The sequence below is a fragment of the Rhincodon typus genome, chromosome 1, assembly GCF_021869965.1.
Source record: "Rhincodon typus isolate 14 chromosome 1, sRhiTyp1.1, whole genome shotgun sequence".
NCBI lineage: Eukaryota > Metazoa > Chordata > Chondrichthyes > Orectolobiformes > Rhincodontidae > Rhincodon > Rhincodon typus.
In genome coordinates this window covers 171,722,221-171,731,407 of record NC_063332.1, presented here as the reverse complement: position 1 = coordinate 171,731,407, position 9,187 = coordinate 171,722,221, and the positions used below count along the sequence as shown (strand labels likewise).

The 9,187-nt window shown below is 42.9% G+C and overlaps 1 protein-coding gene across 3 annotated transcripts in view; it reads right to left on the bottom strand.

Annotated features, from left to right (window-relative positions):
• Positions 1 to 9,187, bottom strand: part of pdlim5a (PDZ and LIM domain 5a) — a 237,926-nt gene that overhangs the window by 165,565 nt on the left and 63,174 nt on the right. The gene's annotated exons all lie outside the window — the stretch shown is intronic.

The following is a 9,187-nucleotide window of genomic DNA, read 5'->3' as shown; positions in this document are numbered from 1 at the left end:
CACAGAGTGAGACACAGAGTGAGACACAGAGTGAGACACAGAGTGAGCGATAGATAGAAAGATAGAAAGAAAGAGATGAGAGTGCAAGAAAGTGAAAAGAGTGAGAAAGAAAGAGGGAGGAAAGAGAAAAAGGTGTTGGAAGAAAGAGAGGAGAATTGAGACAGTGGAACAGGTGAGAGGAAGACATTTTGAAGAAGTGAAGCCATTGTATTTCCACAATGTCCAGTTTATGGTCAACAACATACAAAGAATGACAAGGTTTTGGAGGGTACTTTAAAACGGTGCAGCAAAGACTCTGCAATCATAGTGCTCAGCCTTTAGCTGTGAAATTACAGGGAGTGCTGTTTACCTTCCCCAGGACGCTGTCCATAGAGTTACATGAGACAGGATGTTGCAATTAACAGCTATCACAAAGCACCCTAATGGGTAACACAGAGGTGACTTCAAGCATTCTAAACTGTAAACTGCTTTTTCCCCTCCCTGATTAGTGCCCTTGAGGTGTAAATCTGTTTAAGTTATTCTGGAAGTTTCCATTCATGTTTGGAGAAGATTAAATCATTCTGTACATCACCTGCTCACGTTCATCACTTTACACACAGGCACTAAATCACTAACCTGTGCCTCAACACCAAAGTAAAAGATTTACAACTCAACATTTTGTAACAATGTAAAACATTTGTTACTTGGGAGTAGAAACCTTTGGGAATAGAAACATGAGTCACTAAATCCAATTTCATCCTCAGCTTGGATTTAAAAGTTTGGAGAACTTAATTCAAAAAAGACTTGCATTTCTACATCCCACCTTACTTGAGCACCAGAGTTCTCAAAAGCCTTTACAGGCAATAACGTCAAAGTGTCATCAGTATCGTACAGTACCATAGGCAGCAGCTATTTTGGCTCAGCAAACAGTAATGTAACAAGACCAGATCATTTTTTTTCTTTCAAAAGAGGACACAAATCAAATACCAGAAACGTTGAAGAATGCAAGATTTAGTGAGAGGGAAGAATTGAGGGAGATCAATATTAGTAGAGAAATGGTGCTAGGAAATTTGATGGGATAGAAGGTGGATAAATCCCTAGGGCCTGATAATCTATATCCCACAGTCCTTAAGGAAGTGGCTCTGGAAACAGTGGATGTCATCTTCCAGGATTCTATAGACTATAAATTCTATAGACTCTGGAACAATCCCTGCAGATTGGAGGGTGGCTAACGTCACTCCAATGTTCAAAAAGGAAGGTAGAGAGAAAACAGGGAATTATAGACCAGTAAGCCTAACATCGGTAGTGGCGAAAATTCTCAAATCCATCATCAAGGACTTTATACCGGAGCATTTAGAAAGCAGTGGCAGGATCAGACAGAGTCAGCATGGATTTATGAAGAGAAAATCATGCCCAACAATTCTGTTAGAATTCTATGAAGATGTAACTAGTAGAGTTGACAAGGGGAAGCCAGTCGATATGATATATTTGGACTTTCCAGAAAGCATTTGACAAAGTCCCACGTAAGAGATTAATGTTAAAGATTAAAGCGCATGGGATTGGGGAAGTTATTGAGATGGATGGAAAACCGGTTGGCAGAGAGGAAACAAAGAGTAGGAATTAATGAGTCCTTTTCAAATTGTCAGGCAGCAACTAGTGGGGTGCCACAGGGATTGGTGCTGGGACCCCAGCTATTCATAAAATATATTAAATATTTGGATGAGGGAACAAAATGTAACATCAAAGTTTGCAGAAGATACCAAGTTGGGTGAGAGGGTGAACTGTGATGAGGATGCAGAGATCCTGCAGCATGATCTGAACAGATTGGGTGAGTAGGTAAATCAATGGCAGATGCAGTATAATTTGGATAAATATGAGGTTATTCACTTCAGAAGCAAAAACAAGAAGGCAGATTACCATCTGAATGGCTGTACATTGGGAGAGAGGAGTGTGCAGTGGGACCTGGGTGTCCTTGTGCACCAGTCACTGAAGGTAAGCATGTAGGTGCAGCAGGTGGTAAAGAAGGTAAATGGTATGTTGGCCTTCATTGCGAGAGGTTTCGAGTACAGGAGCAGAAATGTGTTGTTGCAATTATACAGGGCCTTGGTGAGGTCACACCTAGAATATTATGTGCAGTTTTGGTCTCCTTTTCTGAGGAAGGAAGCTCTTGCTCTCGAGGGAGTGCAGCAAAGGTTTCCCAGGCTGATTCTGGGGATGTATATGAGGAGAGATTGACTCGGTTGGGATTGTTTTTGCTGGAGTTTACACCAATGAGGAGGGGGGATCTCATACAGACTTATAAAATTCTAAAAGGTTTGGACAGGGTAGATGCAGGGAGGATGTTCCCAATGGTGGGTGTGTCCAGAACCAGGGATCACAGTCTGAGGATTTGGGGTAGACCATTTAGGACGGAGATGAGGAGACATTTCTTCACCCAAAGAGTGGTGAGCCTAAGCACTTCATTATCACAGGAAGTCATTAATGCCAAAACATTGAATGCACTTGAGGTGACTAGATATAGCACTTGGAGTGAATGGGATCAAAGGTTATGGGAAGAAAGCAGGATTAGGCTATTGAGTTGGATGATCAGTCATGATTATGAAGAATGGCGGAGCAGGCTCGAAGGGCTGAATGGTCTCCTCCCGCTCCTATCGCCTATGTTTCTATGTTACATTGAGTTGATGATCGAGATATAAATGGTGGTCAGGAAACTGGCAAGAAGTCTCCTTCTCCTCTTCAAAATAGTCCTACAGAGGTTTTTACAGGCACAGACCAGCAGCTGGACCCTCAGCGTGAAGTGTTGACAGATTGGTAAGCCAGGAGCTGTGCTCCCTCTAATTTTCTCACCAGCTGCACAGCCTCTAAGTCCAGTGTGTAGCAGCAATTTTCAGGTCTGGACATTAATGCCACAATCCATGTGCCCGAGAGGACTCCAAAGGCAGAACCTTGTGATTCTGAGACGATACATTCTGGGTGGCACGGTGGCTCAGTGGTTAGCACTGCTGCCTCACAGTGCCAGGGACCCGGGTTCAATTCCAGCCTGAAGCGACTGGCTGTGTGGCATTTGCACATTCTCCCCACGTCTGCGTGAGTCTCCTCTGGGTGCTCCGGTTTCCTCCCACAGTCCAAAGATGTGCAGGTTAGGTGGATTGGCCATGTTAAATTGCTCATATAGTGTGCAGGTTAGGTGGGTTAGCCTTGGGAAATGCAGAGTTATAAGGTTAGGGTGGGTGGGGTGCTCTTTGGAGGGTGGATATAGACTCAATGGGCCGAATGGCCTGCTTCCATGTTGTACGGGTTCTATGATTCAAAGTGCATCACCTCACACTTCTCTGCATGATTCTATGAAACAGGACTGTGTGACTCGCAATATTCTTTTGCTGAAGAATTACACAGACAGCAATGGAGAATCGAGGCAAGCGATCTAAGCGATGCACATTTGAGCAATAGTCTCAGATGCTCAATAACTTCCTGCCTTCAGTTTTAGCAAAGGGACACGGTAATGGTCATTAGGCGGACCTAGTGACAGAGTAGTTATATCACTGGGTCTCATAACTCAGCCAAAGCCCTTGAGGTCATGGGTTCAAGTCCCACTACAGCAGCTAGCGGAATATAAATGAATAAATCTGGAATTGCGACCATGAAACTATCATAAATTATTTTAAAAACCTCATCTGGCCTCTACACGACTCCAGACCTACAGAGGCGTGAAAATGATCTGAGCCTGAGTTCGAGGGCAACGAGAGATGGGCATCAATGCTGGCCTTGCTATTGGATCACACAGAAGGATAAAAAGGATAAAAACAATGACAAGGGCTTTGGTCACCTTATACAGAACAGGGCAGGGGCTTGGTGTACTGACCGGAAGACAGACAGACAGACACAGACACAGACACAGACACACACAATGATGACAATGAATTATAGAATCCCTACAGTGTGGAAGCAGGCCATTCAGCCCATCAATGCCTCACCGACCCTCCGAAGAGCATCCTTTCTAGTTCCACCTCTCTACCCTATCCCTGTAAATCTGCATTTTCCCATGGCTAATCCACCTAGCGTGGACTTGGACTTTGGGCCTCAGCGTAGCGAACTCTCAACGTGTCACAATGGCCTCTCAATCCAACATGGCTTCCACATGGACTCCCAGCCTCAAGGTGAAACCTGGCATGGTCAGGAGGCTAAGAATTTTCTCTAAGAATTTGTACTTAAGAATCTGTACCTTTGTGCCTGAGAGAACACCATAAGCAGCAATTTGCGAACTTTCCACTGTACTCATGTGAGTGCATGTGACAAGAAAGCTAATTCTAACACACACGCACGCGTGCGCGCGCACACACACACACAGCTTCGACACCAAATATATCATTAACACACTCTTCAGCACACCACCTACTTCTTCAATTCCTGCATTTCAGGATTTGAAACGGTTACATTAATCCCTTTCTCGCGGCCCCATGCAGATTTCGCCTGTCCAAACTGCGGTTCTAGAAAATTAAAATCAAAGTCCATAGAGGAAGGGGTGCCATCAAATGCCTTGGCCATTCATTCGAACAGATTCAACTGGCTAACTGTTGCTTCTAAATAACATGACCTCAGCTTTTAACTTCAACCTTGGAAACAACTTGTGCAACATCAGCAAAAAATAAAAAGGTCAACTAACACTGATGCCACAGTATAGTAACTGGAGCGAGCCATAAAACCCCTGCCTCAGTTCAATTTGTTTCTACTCCAAAAGTTCCCTAGATTCCAGGAAATCGCCATGGAAACTTACAATATGGAAGAGGCCATTCACCCCATTGCACCTGGGAATGAATTCACCACAATAAGTCCCTGCTTTCCCCTCTCCCCCATTAAAAATCTTCAAGTCTTTTCAATTAAGTATCTGATCCCCTTTTAAAAGAAACTATTGACTTTGTTTTCGCCAGTACTTGAGGCAGCATATTTGAGATCATAATAATTTGCTGCATAAGGAAAATTCTCATCTCTTTTGCCAATGATCGGAAACAGTTTCTCCTTATCTAGACTAACAAAATGCCTCAATCTTGATTACCACGGTTATATTCAGGGAAGTATACAGCATGGAAACAGGCCCTTCAGCCCAACTCACCCACGTCGACCAGATTTCCCAAACTGATCTAGTCCCATTTGGCCATAACACCCTAAACCTTTCTTACTCATGTACCTGTCCAATTGCCTGTTAAATGTTGTAATCGTACCAGCGCCCACCATCTCCTCTGGCAGCTCATTCCATACACACACCGCCTTCTGTGTAAAAAAGTTGCCCCTTAGGTCCCTTTTAAGTCTTTCCTCTCTCATCTTAAACCTATTTCCTCTAGTTTTGGACTCTCCTAACGTAGGGAAAAGACCTTGGCTTTCACCTTATCTATGCCCCTCATGATTTTACAAACCTCTATAAAGGTCACCCCTCAGCCTCCAACGCTCCAGGGAAAAAAATGCCCCAGACTTTCCTGCCTCTCCCTGTAACTCAAACCTTTCAGTCTCGGCAACTTTCTTGTAAGTCTTTTCTGCACTGTGTCCAGTTTAATAACATCCTTCCCGTATCGGGGCGACCAGAATTGTGCGCAGTACTTCAAAATGTGGCCATAACACATGTTAAATCTTCCCCTTAGCTCTCTCTGATCTAATTGGAGCATGTCCAGATTTTCCAGTTCAATCTAGTGAAACCTCAGCTGCACCTTCCAGATAGGTGCAGCGAGGTAAGGGATTAGGATGAGAATCTGTTTTATTTTGAAGTTAGAAAGTGGCAGGTAATTCTGATCAGCTAAAACTCAGGGTTGATTTAGAGTATAGGGTGCTGTTTTGAAGAAGAATTGTTTTTTTAAAATCAAGCCTTTTGGACACGTAATGGCACATCTGGATTCAAGTTCCAGCTACCTCAGAGAACTTCAAGCCAGAGGTAGGACACTACCACTGTGCCACACAAACCTCATGAGTCGATTAAGCTTGTAACGCCAGCTGGACAATGTGTCGGCATTAAACTAACACAGCTAGTAGCATAAAGGGAAAACAGCTTCCAATGTTAAACAATGAGCTGTCAGATCAATAGCAGATGAAATGCAGTACAGGCATGTTCAAAGTACTGAATGGGGAAGGAAAGAAATAAGGAACACATGTACTTCACAAAAGGTCCAGAAGTTGCTGAATTGCTCAAACCAAGATGCCATAACAGCCTTGATCTTAAACATGCCCAGCAATGCACAGTAACTCCTAACAAACAGAAGATAGCCAAAGCATTAGAAGAGAACAGCCACTTGCATTTATATTGCATCTTTCATGTTGCAAAATGTGCTTCAGAAATGAATTACTAACCAAATCCGTGTACCAAACCACATAAAGGAGATAAGAAGCAAAGCACTGGAACAAGGAGGGAGAAGAGAGAGGTCGAGAGTTGGAGAGGTTCAGGACCTAGGGGCCACATAGCAGAAGGCACAGCTGCCAATGGTGGAGAGATCATAATCAGGAATTCTCCAGAGGCTAGAATTGGGGGAGCACAGAAATCTCTCAGGGTTGGAGATCTAGAGTTGATTGTAGGGAACCAGAGAAGGGGTGAATTTAGGAAGAAACTTTTTTTACACAGTGTGTAGTCAGGGTATAGAATGCATTGCCTGGAAATGTAGTGCTGGCAGGTTCAGCTGAGGCATTCAAGAAGGTAATGAATGATTTATTCTATTTTAATGATGTGCAGAGTTACAGGGAATAAACACAAAGTTAAATGCTTAGAGAGCCTATGCAGACTCAATGAGCACATAGCCTCCTTTCACACTATAACATCTCTGTAAAGAGAACATAATGACACAGGAACAGGACCTTCAGCCCACCATGTCTGTGCTGACCATGATACCATTCTGAATTAATCCCATCTGCCTGCATATGGGGTGTGTCCCTCTATTCCCTGCCTGCTCATTTGTCTGTATAAATGCCTCTTAAACGTTACAATTGTATCTACTTCTACTACCAGCCAATTCTTTGATAAACTGGTTCAGGTTTGATCAACACTGAGTACTGATTATTAAAGGGCAAGGAAGACAAGACACCAGAATAGCAGAGCGAAGAAACTAATCCATATTGTTGAAGAGCTGAATTATGAGGAACAGTTAGAAAAATTTACACTGTTTGGCCCGGACCAAATACAGCACCTCCATGAGCTTACAGAGTTACACAAGATAGTTTGTGATCTGGAGTAAAAAGATCCAGAACACTGATGTCACCTGGATGAGCAGAAGAAAGGAAGAAGAGGTCAATAAAACGTCAGTCTAAGACCAGGGAACTACTCCTTATACTAACAGTAATGATCACCAACAACATGATGGCGTTTTCCATTGACTCCAGAAATTAAACTGAACAAGCCTATAAATACTATGGCTATGAGAGAATGTCAAAGGGAAGGTGATGGCCTAGTGGTATTATCACTGGACTGTTAATCCAGAGATCCAGATAATGTTCTTGGAACCCAGGTTCAAATCCTGCCATGGCATATGGTGGAATTTGAATTCAATAAATATCTGGAATTAAGAATCTAATGATGACTGTGAATCCATTGTCGATTGTTGGAAAAACCCATCTGGTTCACTACTGTCCTTTTGGGAAGGAAACTGCCATCCTCACGTGGTGTGGTCTGGTCTACATGGGACTCCAGACCCACAGCAATGTGGTTGACTCCTAACTACCCTCTGGGCAATTAGGGATGGGCAATAAATGCTGCCTGGCCAGCGACACCCTCATCCCATGAAAGAATAAAGAAAAAAAAATTCTGGAGCAAATAACTCAGTTCCCAGCTCCCCAAAACCTGGTCTACAATAGAGTATTGTGATGGAATATGCTCCACTTACCTTATAAGAAACTCAAAACCATCCAGAATAAGCAGTCTGCTTAATTGGCACCACATCTGCCACTTTAAGCAACACTCCATTCATCACCATGCAATAACAGCAGTATATCCCACCTAAAAGATGCTCTGTAGTACTTCTAAGATTCCTTCACAGCACCTTTCAAACCCCTGAACATTACTACCTAGAAAGACAAGGGTAGCAGATACCTGGGAACGCCACTATCTGTAAAACCCCTCCAAGCCAATCACCAGCCTGATGTTGGAATATATTAAAACACAGTGTAGAGCTGGAAGAACACAGCAGGCCAGGCAGCATCAGAGGAGCAGACAAGCTGACGTTTCAGGTCGGGACCCTTCTTCAGAAATTTCTGATGCATTTCTGAAGAAGGGTCCTGACCTGAAACGTCAGCTTTCCTGCTCCTCTGATGCTGCCTGGCCTGCTGTGTTCATCCAGCTCTACACTGTGTTATCTCTGACTCCAGCATCTGTGGTTCTTACTATCTCTTGGAAATATATTGCTGTTCCTTCAGTGTCACTAGGTCAAAATCTGAGAACTCCCTCCCAAACAGCAGTGTCGGGTACACCTACACCAAATGGACTGCAGCAGGTTCAAGAAGACAGCTCACCACCATCTTCCCAAGGGAAATTAGAGACAAGCAAAAAAAAATGGTGGTCTAGTCATTCCATGAGCAAATTAAAAAAAGACACAGAAAAATCAGTTGGGATGAATGAGCAGGTCAAACAGGGAGTCATTTAAAAAAAAAAATCTAGGATAATTTTGTTTTAAATCTATTGGAAATTCCTGGATAGATGAATTTAGATGGTTGAAAATGTTTTCCTTTGTTAGATATCCTGTATTATGGGGAGAGATGAGAGAAGAACTGAAGAACTTACCCTACAAGACAACAATCCCAATTTAAAATGCAATCTCACAACCACATACTTTTTGGACTTTTGCTCCAACCAGTTTTTTTAGTTCTCCACCTTTCCGAATTCAAAATGGGAAGTGATGCTGATCTAAGGGCACTTCCCACAGAAGGGAGGAATGGTAATACCTGCCAGAACATGAGTGACTTTTGATTCCAATAGGGTGTCGGTCTGATGCTGCAACACTTATATTCTCCCTCAGAAGATAACAGGCTGGATGTGGCTGTCAAGGTATTGGAGAATTATTATTAATTATTACAGATAATTATTACAACTAGCAAAATTACATCCACCTGGTATTAATCTAGCAAATTATACAAGGCAGCATATTTTTTGTTGCATTTCATGCTTCAAATGATCACAGGGTAAGATGGAGCATTTGATTTTTTTTTAACCCTTTGCTAGATTGAGATAGAGAAGAAAGAAAGA